Raw genomic sequence first — 15,957 nt, 5'->3', positions numbered from 1 at the left:
CAAATCGTACAACTTTGGAATTTCTCTTTGCATCTTTCATGCGTAACGGACTTCTATAGAATTTCCATTGTATTTTGATATTATACATTTTCCGTACGCTGATAAAACAATAACGCCTTTTACGTATGATTCCGCTGCTTGATCCTGAAAGGGTTAAGCTCTGTTTATCCACGAGCGACACAAGCTCCATCGTCCAATACATTCTTTCAAGTTCAATTGCCAGCGAACGACGTGGCTCTTTTTTTTATCCCTGTTGGAGGTACAATTAGCTCATTGATCGAAGTTCCAACTTTATCGCCGCTGCTTTCGTACTCGACAATGGCACTTAATTGCGTCTGTTTACAAAGCGGAGCATTCTCCAATTAATCAGCGGTTACTACTCGACTTATCGCACGCATGCGCTCCCTTTATCGTAGCTATTTATTCGTGGTATCGCGGCGCAGATACCAACGTACGTCGCTTAATCCGTCGCGGCACACGTCGTGCAAGAGACTCGCGCGAAATTACCTTATCGTCGTGCTCCCTCTCGCCGTTTATCGTGTTCCTCCAGCGAAACGCCACGCTTCCGCGATTCCCGCTGCAAGTTTACAAGCTGATCACACCGCGATACGACACTTTCCAGATTCACCGGGAAAAGTCTGCGGATATTTATATTCGTTTCGACCGCAACACGCTGTACGCGCTATTTTCGACACGAGATTCGACGCTAACATCCGCGACGACTGGTCCACAATGTGCTTCTTACCACGAAGTCTCTTGTGTTTCGTTGCAGAACGGATGTCACATGTTATTTTATGGGTTTTTACAATTGGAAAGAGGAACAGGTATACCTGCTCGAAAGTCTTAGCGACGTTAAGACCTAACGTGTTTTAGCGTTATATCGTAATGCATCTTAACGGATCTTCAGAAGTTTGTTTAAAATCCGTAACCTATGTCAAGCACTGGTGTTTTACTGGAAAAATAGACGATAGAATCCTAAGACTTCCGGACAGAAGTGTAGGCGAATTAATATCAAATCACTCTCGTGGTATAGATTAGAGAACAAAATTCAACTTCATTCCTATCAAAGTTCAATTTTATCTCTTACTTTCAGTTTACGTTATGTAGATTACTGAGTATAGACTATGTATAATATTTCAAACACAGTGTTAAGTATGTATACAGCGTATACTATATACATAAAAAATATCATAAGACAAGAGATTAGATTCCAAAGCAATTTTTACTCCTTTAAATGCAAGAATTATTTTATCATTATTAGATAACAATGCTTAACTAAACATAGCCAAGAGAGATGCGTGACTCAAGGTTGTTCAAGGCTCCCCTTAATAAACGATAAGACTCTGTTTGCACGTTTATTCGAAAGGTCGGAACTTCCATAAGAATGTCAGAGTTGAAATCGAAAAATACCATCGGAAATCAACGTGGCCCTGTTGAGGAGACGCTGCATGTCTCGGTGAATTACCAATCTCGTTGATTAAGTTGTCCCGATGCGGGTCGATCTGATTTGTAGATTGGTCTTGTCGCGAGTCGTTGCGTGTCCGATCCCATGAATAATGAATTCGTGCGATTCACGATTCGTTCGCGATAACGCGACCGGAAAATTCATAAAACGAGCTGGTACGCGCTTCGAACGACTTCGAGCAAACCCACAAATAGGAATTTACAATTTATAGAGCTGGAGGGACGAACGATAACACGACTCATCTATCTAGTCTCGAAATCGGGCGAGAGACAGTCAATTTGTCTCACGATGACAACGATGATATCGTCGAAGGAACGTCGATGTTCTCTCGGGCGGAGCAGAAGTTAATGACCGAACAGTTAGACACCACTGAAACGTTTATAGTATAGCGACCATTAGCCTTAACACTTTTAAGCTTCACGGTCGCCGTGTGGCGGCTGTAGTGTTGGATGGCACGAGAATTGGACGATTGCCCGGCGACAGTGTTCCCGTATCACCCCTGCCCGCGGTATTAACATTCAACGCGGACTTAAATGAGTTAAGCGTATATTTATCTTTAGCTAATGCACTTCCGCGAAAAAGCTCGCCTCGAACGAGCATCGAAACGGCATCGATCGTAAAACGTTTTATATCTGCCGCATACCTTGGCGTTTTCTGCGTCGCCGTGCCTTCGCCATCGAACTCCAATAGAGAATTCTCTTCGTTGCCTCTTCTAACTCGTTTATTCAACGAGCCATTGCCTATAATACGGTGTACATAAGGTGTTACGAAAGTGAGTTCGAGGCGATTCTTTCAAAGTAATTTTATTTCATTCGATTTTTATTTTGCGCTACGAATATACGCACATGGTATCAATGAATCAGCTGACGAACCTTTCGAGTGTGCGATGAAAAATGATCTGCGAGTGAGATCGAAAGGTTTGTCAGCTGATGTATCGATAGTGATATATTTCCAACGTTCTTTCTATCTTCAGAAGTCTCTATATCTTTATATCTTAAGAAGCAAAACCTCGAACCACATTTTTACGCACCAACTCTATTCATCGTTTCGATGTCGCGAGCCGACCTTACAAATATCTGCCACACATTTTGTGACACCGTGTATACTCCAGAACATGATATGTTACTACATTGGGAAAAAATCACTTTGCATAATCGCATAACCGTCCTCGGTTATGAGACAAGCCGAATCGGTTGCATAATCGAACAGGAAGTTATCTCGATCCTGTGTAAAAGGTAGGAGCGAAAAACACGTGGAACATAAACGTGGCGAGATTCGCTGGTGTTCACGGAATGATTTCGATCGGGGTCGGTTCTTGTGTGGCACGCGTTTCGTGCTAAGCAACCAAGCGAACGCGACACACCTGGCCGATAGAGTGCACGCAATTACCGTTTAAATAATGAGATTCCCACTGGTAACCTTTTTAACACCGCGAATACCGATCAGCCAGCCGAGTGTACCACGTCGAAACATGGATTGTAAACGACGTTTCTACGCGAAGTTAAGCTCGTCAAGAGTGCCGAGATAAGACTGCGACACGCGAGGATGATAATCGTGTCGCATCGGCAGTTGAAACACGCTCCAATGAAAGCGTTAATAAATTGCGGGAATATTAATTGCTACGATAAGTCGCGGCAGTGGTATTCTAATGGACCTACGTCCATCAAAGAGAACGACTGTGTTGTCCATATCAATCTTCCATTCAATTTTTTTTAACCCTGCCGCATTCTTTAGGTCACTCGCAACGCAACATCGTATGTTTTCCTATTATTAAAAAATTTAAAGGTTACAGGCGAAGAACGTGATAAATGAAGTTTTGCTATCTCCTTCAGGAAAATAATTTTAACATTTTTCTTCTTAACGTTCTACATCGATTCTATATTACAAAAATCGTAGATATATTTGAGAGGAATACGAAACAACTATCGTCGATATATACGGTTTCTCATTCCAAGTAAAACTATAGTTAGTTACAGTAAGAATATTTTCAAGATATTAAAAACCCTTCTGCTTGTTGAAACGATAACAAAAATTTATAGAAAAATTGGGGTTGCAATTTGAAATATGCGATACCGTGAAACGATCAGATTCGAAAAGGACAAAGCTCCCCATTACATTTCGTCATAACAACGACTTGGAATATGATACGGAGAACTGCGCCTCAAGAAGCTCTCGAAGTGTAACAACCTCTTTTACTTTTCATCACCCCCATTCATTTGCCAGATCTTAATTATCTCGGGTTGGACGATCGTCACCAGGCTTCGGAGGATGGTTCTTCTTTCAAGCTTCTTTATCTGCTCTGGCCCGAATGGCGGTATTAGGGGAAGATTATCCCGGTCGCAGGAGACACGACCAGAAGAGAGATATCATTAAAGATATTATCGTGACAGAAGCGTAAAGCGATTCCGATCTAGCCAAGGGTAGACTGCACAAAAGCCCCGTGACTCACACTTCCGTATATTTAACGTATCTAGCAAAGGATGACTCTTACTTGAACAAGAAATATGCGACCAAGAGCATCGAACAGATGCATTTCGACGCGTTAGGGCCCATTACGCCCGATTAACTTATAAATCTCCTCGAAACGAACCCGGCCCACGCGACTCTATGTGCTCGAGCACACGCTCTGGCTTTTCTATTTAATCTCCGCTGTGATTCGTCACAATTCCACGCTCTGACGAAGGAAATTGAAAAAAAGGAACCCGTGGGAGGACGTGAAAGTTTGGTTAAAAGTAGAGTGCTACTACATCGAGTTGGACGCGTTTGGAAATGTTTGACGAAACCATTTAGCGGGAAACTCGGCCCACGTTCAAGTGGCGTCATTTTCGTAGCCTCGAAATGGGACGTTAATTTTGTTGATACAGTATGGCGACATGGGCTAACTGGATTCACATGATGAAACATATGGTGTCTTCATAGCGTATACACGCTCTATTGTGGATCTGATTTCCATTACACTAGAAGATGTCTGATTGTTTCGTTTCAGTAGAGTAAACACGTCACGGCATGAACAATAATTAGAGTTCATGTAGTGAGAGTTCAATAATTTTTCTCGTTACACATCATCTTTGTTCGATAATAGTTTACGTTCGGATGAGTAGATTTAGTCAGTGAGAGTTCGTTTAATCGGACATTGGTTATGACAATCTCGTTGCAATAAACGGAGTGTTATATAAAACTTTACATACTTGTTTGATGTAAATTATCGTGAAATATCTTGTCGCAATTTTATATCCTCTTTTTGCATCTTAGAAATACATGCTGCGTCGTATGAACGTGTTAATTAGATACGAATAGACAGTTCATCAAGAGTACGTCTCTTATCGATATTACGGGTTCTCGAGTCATGTCTCGTTAAATATACAAGCAATCAATGGTAATAAGAATACAAAGTTCTCTTCATATTTATGGCCCGTACACGTAACAGTCGCTACACGTGGCGAGACCATAAAAGTGGGAGTGATTCATAGACGAAGGGAGTGGCCTTGATATGAGATCTTCTAATCTGCCTATAGACGCGAGTTTATTAGCCGAACGTTATGTATCAACTCGGGCCATATTCATCCGACGATTCCTCAACACGGAGTTAATGAAATATCTAATTACGGTTCGCCTTTACACGTTGAAGAACGAGGCGTAAAATAGCGAACGGGTCGAAGCGGTCAGAGAAAAATGAATTACGAGGGTGGATGGAAATTAGTCACAGCGTGCGGCGAGGCTCGATTCGTTCGCCGTCGGTCCTATTATTATTATTCCATGTTCAGGGCTCGTGTATCCATTACTGTCCATGTGTAATACCCGTGACAAATAAACAAGTGTCAACACGAGACAGCCAAAGATCTGCGAAAGGTAGAAAGAAAAGCGGCTGAACAGGGAAAAGGATTTGTTACGAGCCGCGCCGACAAACAATGGACAATAACTCTCAGACTTGGCCGTGCAAATGCGCAAACGAAGCTTCGAACGAGCACAATTCAGCTTCGTTATTGCTGTTTAAAGCTGTTCAGACAATAAACAATTCGTTAAGTTACGATTTAATTGCGAGCAACGGTGCAACCTATTTTAGAATTCTTTTTCAAGATTGATTTTTCTCACAATACTTGTTATATCTGATTTTTTGTGTCCATGTTTCATGACACGAAAGGTATGCTACCTGAATAAAAGGGAGCACGCCAGTTGGTGGATAGACGCGACCTTTGACAAGCTTAGGAGTAAATCTGCCTTTTGTTCGCAGTCAGGTCTATCGAATTCCTCGATGAACATTCCACCAGAAATTACGTTTACCTGGAAAATCCCTGGCAGCTCGGTTGATTTTACATGATCCTTTTCTTCGAGTAACCTCTCCCACATACCTCGATCCGTAAATCACAAAACCACATACAGCGAAACTAGAACTGGAGCGAGAAATACGTGCTTCCTGATAGTCTACCAATTGGCGTGAGTTCGTAAGAAGTATGGGCAGAGTCGAGGAGCAGGTGCGAAAACGAGACCAGTGGACGTGTCGAGGAAGGGGCAGGAGTCGACAATAGCTGGAAGAAAAATAAAATCCATCGCAAGGGAGAACCAATTCGTTCTCTCGTTACCTACTTCGCTCTCTACCATCCCTTCACACTAATATGTATTGTATATACCACTTATGATATACCATACTTGATGCGACCAGCGAGCCAGATAACAAAATGTCATCGTGTTCCCTATGGAAAACCGGAGCAGATGCACGATATTAGGCAGACATTAAATACGGAGCAGGGTGTTGGCGTTCCCAGACGAAAAGCAGCCCCCTTGGCAGCCCGGTGAAAGCCATTTAGAATCTCGCCAGGGCGAGATGGTCGCACTGCCACTTGAAAACCTTCGTTGCGGGCACAAAAAGCTAAGGGGGTGCAACGTGCAGGATTCTGGGTGCCAAAATGAAGCGACGTCTCGCTCGAGTGGCTGTGGGCCCCGACTCTGCAGGTACTTAAGATTCTTACTCCGAAATGGTTGCGGCACGAGACGATGTGTCGCACGACCTAACGACCGCCGTCGCCGCACTTTGTCCCTTTCTTGCCTACGAAATGAATTTTTCGGTTTCAAAAAACGGGCGAACTCTTCGCGCGTCGAGGGTCAACGATCGTCGCCGTCGCCTTAGTTGGTTGCTGCGCGGACTCGAACGAAATTACGCGCGTAATTACGAAGGGAGAAGCTCGAACGAAGAGGAGAACGCGACCTTGGTCGACGGTCGAAGACGCGAGGTAATTCGTGCGAGGAATGCGCGCACGGAAAGCCGGCAACCAGGAAGATGAATCGCGGCTACGCGGCGGGAATACGTTACGCGGCTGACTCGTGTGATTAATCGCTGTGAACTTGGCGACACGCGTTCCTGCCGATTTGATAACCGTGAATTATCGAACGTGCTTCTCCGCCGGTGATCGATGAGTTCATCGGCCAGATCAGTGCTCAACATTCTAATTGCCGACCATTTAAAATCCTCTAGGCTTTCAATTTCTATCGAACGATCGTCTGACGTCTTGTTTTACGATCCCTTTGATATTCTTCCTCGCCAGTGATTTATCTTATCGTCTCTTGGATGCGTTTTCTTCGTTCTCTCCCAACAAAGAAGGCTCTAAATCTTTGCTGACGGGGCACAGAGATTCCCGAAACGATTCACGAAATCGGACGGTGGTAACCGACTGGCAAAAGCTGATAATTTCATTTACGCGAAACGCGGCGTGCAACGACCAGCGAAAAGAAGCGCGAGCGAGGAGACGAGCCGAATGGATATTGGCCTGACGGCGGCCACAATGGCTCACCATGGGCGGTCCACGGCTGAGTTACGAGCATGGGAACCATCAAATGGAATCTAACACCTACGGTGCCGTAATACGGTTTTAACCAGCCGCTGGTCAGCCGCAAATCTGCATAAAATATCGAATTTCGAATTGAAGCGCGATGAACGGATTAAGAAGGGACATAGAGGTGTCCGTGGTTCTTGATGTTTTAATCTTCATCCGGTAAAGATTTGTGGATTTTTGAAGGAACAGAGTTTCTCGTACGGATGTACGCGAGTTGTAATTTCTAGGAAAACCGTCATAGATCTACTTAGCCATAAGTATATTTGATCAATGCCTTGAAATTCAGTGGGAGAACTAGCAAAGATCGGATCGCATATACTACTTATATGCAATGCAAACAAGGGAAATAAACTTCCCATTTTCATGGCAGTTCTTGAGATAGTAATAACACCTTGGAACCTATCACTCATCTTTCGAAAAATTTATTTTCCCTGCGTCGTTGAAAACGCTTCTTACGTTAACTTCTATGAACAATAATTTCCTAGATCGCAAAACGAACTAGAAGAGAGCCACGAATATCCAAGTGGTTCTGATCCGGCTTTCCAATCGTCCAAGACGATAAAGACGTCCGCCATTGATGTGGTTCGTTACGACAATATAACGATCCCGGGGCGATACGATGCAATCAGCCTGAAGAACCCTCTTCGGTCCGCTAAAGCGCAGTGGCTGAAGATGAGCAAACACGGGGCTGACGATCGGTTTACCCGACGACTTGGCCAAAGATCAAGATACCTGGCCGCCTATAAATAGATCCATCGGCTCAATAATGAGCCGGGAGCGGTCGGTTTATCGATATCGATCGCGCAATATCGTGCCGCTCAAAATATCTGGCCGTGTAATAGAATCGATAAGAACGAACGTACGAAGAAATAACGTCGGAGGATTGAACCAGAGGCGACGCTCGATCCGCTCTCCCAACGATAGATCCACCGACTCTCTCGAATCGATTAGCCTCCAGCTTAAAAATAATATTTTCTTTTTTATTCGCAGGAAATGACTGGAATTAAACGAGTTGCCGTCCGGGTTGCTTCTTGAGCCATTTCCTATCGCCTAGTATCGAGAAGCATCGTTAACGATAAACGTGCTCCGCGATATTCATCGTTGAAAGAAAAACGTCGAGGTGACTTTGATAAGGAAATAGAAGTTGCAAAACAAAGTGTAGAAGCACGATTAAATAATATGTAAAACGAGGTGTAGAAAGATAAAAGATAATGGAACGCGGCCAAGTTTAATTTAATTTAGAAAATATAAAGGTGGTTGAAAGTGGATTGAAATGGCGCCACGCAGACTACGACGGAAGTTGTTCGATTGTTTGGAAGCAGATTTTTGGACGGTAATCTAGGCAATATATTTCATGATTCACAGACATTTTGCCGGGCGCAATTGACAAGTTGCCAGAAAGAAAATGGCAAAACGTTGTTCCTCCGCGTCGTTGCGTTTAGATCCAAAGTCCATCCGCGGTACATGTGACGGGGCTTTCTTTCGTCGGGAGGGAAAAGTGTGGACTGCAACGTATGAAAAGTCGGAGCTGGAGAGTGCGTGCTTTAGCATGGCTGAGTGCGTGCGTTTGCACGTACGTACAAGTGCCTATTTTTACCGCCACTTAGTGTGTCGTGAGGGTGAAGTTTAGAGAAGGTTAAGAGGGACTATTTCGCGATACAAAACTTTCTTTCTGTCTCCAGGGAATTACCTTCTACGATAAATTCGAGCGAAACAAACATCTTCGACGATGAATCTTCGAATAGAGAATGTTAGATAGCTACGAATCATTATTATTAGTAACGAAGTTTTTCTATCTAAGAACCACAGACTGACTGTGAAAATATTTACCTAAGTCCTGTTCGAAGGTCCTGTTATGATGATTCGCGAGACAAGATCCTCAAACTCAGTTTTTCATTCATTTCATTCGCATCTCGTTCTCTCCTTCTCTCAACCACGTCTCTTTCTTAAGAATTTCTAAAATTTGCTCGAGGCATTTTTAGTATTTTTGCAATATTCAATTACTAGATTGTTATTTATGCAAATTGTAAAGAAATGGAGCCTCTATACAGATCTGTTTTGCCTTCTAAATACTACAACATGTATAACGAGTATAACGAGAATAACAAGTATAACGAGTTTGCTTTGCATATTTTGTATATGTTTGCATAATATATGCATTCTGCACATTTTTACACACCTAGACATCTGCAATTCATCAACTGTTAATAAACTGTTTATATTATATTTCATTAACTAACTATGTAACAGCATCGAGATTTCAAGATTACCTGTTCCCCTCGCGAGCACAAAAATTATGAGAATTTTCTACTAAACGAATATTGATAGCAAAAGTTCCTAACTACACAAAATTACCGACCCCCATATGTACAACGCTGTGACATAAAAACCTCTATAAACTCATCTGTGATCGATCACGTACACCACACACACGTACACTATACACGCAAGCTATTAACTTTTACGCATACTATTCAATATCTGCTTGGTGCCTACTGACTATCGTCGTAGAAGTAGCGATCGTTCTATCTGAAACGAGGGTATAAACTTGCCTGTGCCTTGTCGTTAGTGTAGCGCGAGAAACTTATTCGCCGATAAACGCCGAACATGCGTACGATATCTGGATCCTTAACAATCGTTCCGTAAATAAATGGCGTTTAACCTCAGCGGCCTTTCGCCGCGTCACACCGCACCGTATTAATAGGAAGTTCACGTAAATCCAATTTAGAAACCATGAAACGTTTAAGTAATCTTTCACGGTGCATCGAGACGCGGGACTCGATTCTGCTTCTCGTTGGATTAAAGGTATCCGATTCACGGTGTACTTCGATTAAATTTACGATATTCAACGTATACACTAACTGCACGTTCGCAAAGAAACGTCGTTGATAATTTATCGCGACCAGTTTATAGGTTTCTGTAAAGATAATCTTGCTCGGTATTTTGTGAAAAATTATCGTTATAAGGATTAATGGATAACTGGTACGAATGTACATTATACGAGAACGTTCCATAATGTATACTGTGTTTCTTTTCTTCTCGAGTGGATATTGTTGTTCGGATAACAATACCAAACGAATCTTAAAATATACGACTGTTATGATGATACGAAATTGCCAGGAAGTTATCATTTGGAGTACAATCGATCGCTTATTCTACTTTCTTGTCTCGTAGACTACTAGGCAAATGATGGAAAGTCATCCCGGGAACTTAAGATGTTATTCGAAGAAAACAACTTGATATTTCTGGCATCGGAAACTGAAGACTCGAAGCAGAAGAAATCGCGAAACTTTTATCGCCAACCAGACAAGATCAATATTATCGAAGGCAGAAGCAACTCACTCTGGCCACGTCCACGAAATTCTACGATAAGTTTTTCACCACCCGATAACTTTTAGCTGGTATCAACTTCTGTTTGGTAATGTTACTCCTTTTTCGGAGATCCACCGCAATCGCCTTCGATGAGTTTGCGAAAGCTGTTCGAGAAACGAGTTTTCTCAAATGCGTAGCTACTACACGAGGGAAAAATTATAGAATTCGGAGAAATTGTAAAATGTTTCAATTACTGAGCTTTCGAAAATTTAAATGTATAGCGCTATGTTTCCTAGTATTTGCTTTCACTAGTTTATATGCGTAGTCATTTTACACGCGGTAAAAAATAATTTAAAATATAATATATAAGAAAAGTGAGCGGATTTTTAAAATTATCTTTCTATAAGTCTGCGTAACTTTGTGCCATAAATTTTCAATTTTGCTTTATTACGCGATGAATTTTCTCGCGTGATTAATCGAACGATGCGGAATTAAACACATGCAAAATATTCCGCGTTGCGATCGAATGCTTACGTAGGTGAAAAAAAAACAACAGGTAATGAACGAAGCAGTGAAGTGGCTGCTCTTTTTTTCGACCGGGTCGATTCCGCGTTGCGCGCTTATTTCAAATACACTTTTATTTTTATTTCACATATTCATCGCGAATCCAACATTTGATTAGGTAGAATTTCACCGCGCGCCGATCGTTTCCGATGATTGCTTTTTGTTTCATTTACTTTCGAAACCGTTCCTTTCGAGTTTCCTCGCTACCGATTATTAATTCGATCCGATGATTCTTTTACGATATTCACGCGATCTTTTTTCACAGAATCTTTAACGAACGTTCCATCGATAAACTCGATGGACGGTAAACAAAAGTTCTGGAAAAAGTAGCCACCCACGCGCGTTCTCTTTTCAGCGACGCGTCAAAATAAACAATCTACAAGCCGATCGTTTACTGTCTTGCAACATAAAATGCGTCATATATGCAGAACAATTTATAATTATACAGTCTTCAAGCAATCAAAATTATATTTCGAAATAATACTTTTATAATAAATATGTCGGCTTAGCAGGTAAATAGGAACAAAATTCCTCCTCAGAGATGAGGAAATTTACATAACTTTTAAACGCGTCTATTGTACCTTCCCCAGCATTTCTCGGTTCTCGATATATTACGTTGAGATATTCGAAATATCTCGAGGTTTTTACCTGTTAAAATTATTATATAAGCAATTACGAAATAACGACTACGTGTTTCAAATCGAAAGATGGCACAAAGCGAATGATAAAATTTCAGTTTCCTTCAATTTCGAAATGATAAATAGGATATTTTAACTAAGAAGGGTAGTATTATCCTCGGCACAGACACACCGCTAAACTTCTTCGTTTCTGAATTACATATTCCGAATCTTCTTTGAAAACGTTTCATCCTCACTAACACCGTCGCACGCAGCAATTAATCAATCGTATTCGAATAGAAACGCAACACTTAACTATTTTCATCACGAACCGCTAACCAGCAATTAATCAACTGGCATTTCGAATAGAAATACGACGCTTAATCATTTCCAGCAGCGTAACTCCGCTGAAACTAGCATCAACGGAGTTCGCAAACTATCTCAGCCAATAACCCAGAACGATATTCTACCATTTTATGTAGGTTCGCGAGGGAGAGACTGACTGGCTTCCTACCTGAATCCCCAGTTACCTGACGCCCTCGTTTCAACCACCGCCAACAAATCACATCGATAACGAACGTCCATCTTCGCCCACATCGTGCTGCCCTCGTTTCGCGTTAATGTCACTCCACGTTCGTACGAATCGAGCCAAGCTCTGGATATATTCGCGATTCGTTCTGAGCGAGCGAGAACACGCTCGATTGCCTCGTTCGCCAGTGGATTTCGAATTTACTGGCATTTCGCGCGAAGAAACTTTATGCCGAACGCGATCGAACATTGAACGCCACGTTCGTTTCCACTTCAATTAGAACATCCTTCGTTTCCCCTTTTACGAGCCTTATATAGGCAAATCTTAAACAGACGCATCACCTGATCACGGCAATTTATTTATTTATCTCTTTCAAAATTTTATCTCTTATAATTAGGCGCGAAAGTAATTTTGAAGCAACGAAGAAGTTTCGACGTCCGATAATATTCAAAGAATGGAGATCAGAAGAATAAATTTCTAAAAAATACAAAATTGATCAGAAATATATAGAAACGTCTACGCTGTGATTAAAGAAACAAAAAGGAATTCGTCACCATACGTCCGTTTTAAGAAATCGAAGAAGAATTTGGAGAAATTTCTATTCAATGGATGGTTCGTTTTAACCTCTCAATGGGGAAACTTTCCTTCTTTTACTATAGGAGGTCCTTTCAAGGTCTACAAATTTCCGTGAAATTCCTTTGAGCCAGGCTTCAAGGATGCGTCTTTGAGACCCGTTCCTAGAGTCAAGTCCGTTGTGCATAGGACACTAATTCGATGTACGAGTATGGTAATAGAGTACTAATTAGAGTGCTTAGAGAACAGCAATAATGAAAAGATCACTTTTAGGGAGTTCTAAGTGTATCCTACTTAGGAAAGCTTCTCTGATAGTCGGGTCTGAGTCATGTCACAGAGGATGCTGTCCGATACCGGGAACTAATTTAGCATAAAACACATGTCAGAGGTGAAACAATTACACCGGTGGATGGGTCGGGTTACTGCAACGCTCGCAAACTACGATGCCAGGGATAAAACGAAAGAAGAAAAGAGAAGAGCGATCTAGATGGGCCGCTCCTTTTACGAGCGAACGTACAATGAGTCGTTAGTCATCTCATCGAACTTGCGAACTCTAGAACGCAGGTGTCTATGTTCGTGGATCGGTTCTACGCTACACCAATTCCTACACGATCGACCTTTAGCGTTTGTCGCCGCTTTCGCCACACGCACCGTCGAGCGGTCATTCAATGAAAGTCGATGATCGACGAGGAATTGCTGATTATAGATCGATCGGTGTACGCGATAAAAATGTTTAATGTAAACTGACAGGTATGGAGGAAAATTTCTTTACGGTTTCAATGAATGTTATAAAGTCGTTGGCCGTCGGAGTAACTTGTCATAATCAGAGAGAAATGCGTCAACCTTTTTGTTTGAGAAATAGCTGCTCAGGTGTTCAAAGTTTATTTCTCGGAGTTTTCATATTTAGATTGGATTATTCAAAGCATCGAGAGTGTTTTGGAATATATTTCCTACGCTACTAGTCTTTCAGCCCACGTTCATTTAACATCGCTGATTCAAAGCGATCAGATTTCCATGCAGTTACACGGTAACGTTGTTGTATCGTCTAACGAGCGGTATAGAGATTTTTAATGTACACACGACAAAGCTTTGATAGGGTAATTGCCTCTAACCATTGCCACTTTCGTCCGCGGAACATCCCATCCATTATGTTCTCGAATAATTTTATTATATCGTCGAACGTATAATGGCACGCTCTTCCATTGAATCACCAACTCGAAATACCAGACGTAACGCGATTATCGTATCAAAATCGAATTCGGGTAGTTTCTACAATTTCGATTCTGTTTCGCTACAGCACATTCCAAACTGAAATATTTTAACGCATTCAGAGTATTCGAACAAAGATTCTCCACGAAGAAACCAACGTTCCATCGAAAAATTATTCCGGAGCGCGTCGAATTCCTTTGGTCGGCGCGAAATAAAACGCGCCTCCCGTAAAATATTCGAAACTCGGTCCTCCAGAGACCTACAACTAACTTATATTCGCTCCAGACTGCATATCGACCCTCGGAACACGTGCATTTGACGTTTTTTTTCTTTTTTTTTTTTTTGTTTTTTTATTTGCAATTCCACGAAGTGACCAAGAGATTGGAACTGAAACAGGCCTGTATCGCCCGATTTTACCGCAGGGGACCACTGTTTCCGGTGGGAGAGCCGCGAATTCGTCGGCCGGAAACTTCAGCAGTGGAACAATGCGCGCCATAGTTTCGAAACTGTTTGCGTGAACCGCGTAAACCGGAGGCGTTTTACGTAATACCAAAGATTATTAAACAGAAGAATCGATGATAGTCGGTTTGTTTGAGTATCTGTTGGAAGGTATTTTTTTCTTTGGAACACCGTCGATGACGCCTCAAGATAAAATACAAAGTCGTAATTCAAGCTAATTCCATCGGTGTCGAATAGAATGAATTGCAAATTACTGTGTGTATTTTTCTACTTGATTTAGAGGGGGCGGCATTACAAATAATATCGATATTTGATGAATTGAGCAACAAACTGCTTCGTAATGTATCATTGCACGATTAATCGATATAAATCAACGTTACATCGAATAAACCGAGATATTAGAATTTTATGAAAATTATATCAAATATGTAAATCAATAGTACAAGTGCATCGAAATTTCTTATATGTATATAAAAGCGTTTTTTCTTTAAGTTTCAACGATTTAAGTTCAGCAATTTATCAATCTCAACAGATTTCAATAATCCTAGATTTAAAAATCCTTCAGTTTCGCAAAATTCCAACGACCTAAATTCACAAAATTTCCACTAAAATTTTCGAAATCCGAAATTTAAAAAATCCAAGACAAATTTTCGGCAAATTCCAACAATCCTATAATAAATCCTACAATTTCGCCAAATCGCAACAATCCTAAGTACGTGATTATCAACGTATCACCTTACACATCCTACAAATTTACCTACTGATTTCAAATTTCAATCGTACACAAAGGAAAGTAGAAGGGGAATCAAGTTTTGCTACTCACTGGCGTCTTAATGAAACAGAATCCTCTTCGGTTCCTCTTCGTTCGTAGAAGCGTTCCTGGATCCCGGGGCGACGTGCACGTCGCGTGGTTTGCCGCGGATGGAGAGTTCCGACCGGGAGCCGGTTTCGAGACGTATCGGCTGATGAGACAAGACTGAGACGAAGGAAAGGAAGGAGAGAGAGAGAGGAAGAAGCGCACGTGGCGGGAAGGCAAAGAGCGCGACCGCAAAAACGGCAGGCTACGACACGACCTCGGCGACGGTCGCAACGAGACTGAACTTCCAGCCAGGCCGCCGCTCCAGTCTGGAAACAGCTGCTCCGCTAGCCAGCGCCAGAAAACTACTCCGTCGCCTGGCGGACCGGCAAGCCGCGCCAAGTGTATCTTCCACGAGTGCCGATCGGTCCGTGGAAGGGGCACGGCGTAGAAAAATCACGTTTCACCCTATTGGTACCGCCTGATCCGCCTGTTGTTCTCCTACTGTAGTTGATCGAGTTTGCAGGATCGAGAGAGGTCGTCTCCATAGTGGGGTGTTAAGTAGCAGTCAATTAGAACTCTGCTCTTGGAGCTTTCCAATGAAT

At 42.1% G+C, this 15,957-nt stretch overlaps 1 protein-coding gene across 2 annotated transcripts in view; it reads right to left on the bottom strand.

Moving 5' to 3' along the window:
- Positions 1–15,719, bottom strand: part of LOC122572090 (extracellular sulfatase SULF-1 homolog) — a 77,905-nt gene extending 62,186 nt beyond the window's left edge. For both annotated transcript variants that reach the window (XM_043736676.1, XM_043736677.1), the window contains exon 1: positions 15,380–15,719. The gene's annotated coding sequence lies outside the window, so the exon portion shown is untranslated. The remainder of the gene's footprint in view (positions 1–15,379) is intronic.
- Between the last annotated feature and the right edge of the window lie 238 nt (positions 15,720–15,957).

Source organism: Bombus pyrosoma, linkage group LG10, assembly GCF_014825855.1.
Source record: "Bombus pyrosoma isolate SC7728 linkage group LG10, ASM1482585v1, whole genome shotgun sequence".
Classification (NCBI taxonomy): Eukaryota; Metazoa; Arthropoda; class Insecta; order Hymenoptera; family Apidae; genus Bombus; species Bombus pyrosoma.
This window is presented reverse-complemented; position numbering and strand designations above follow the sequence as displayed.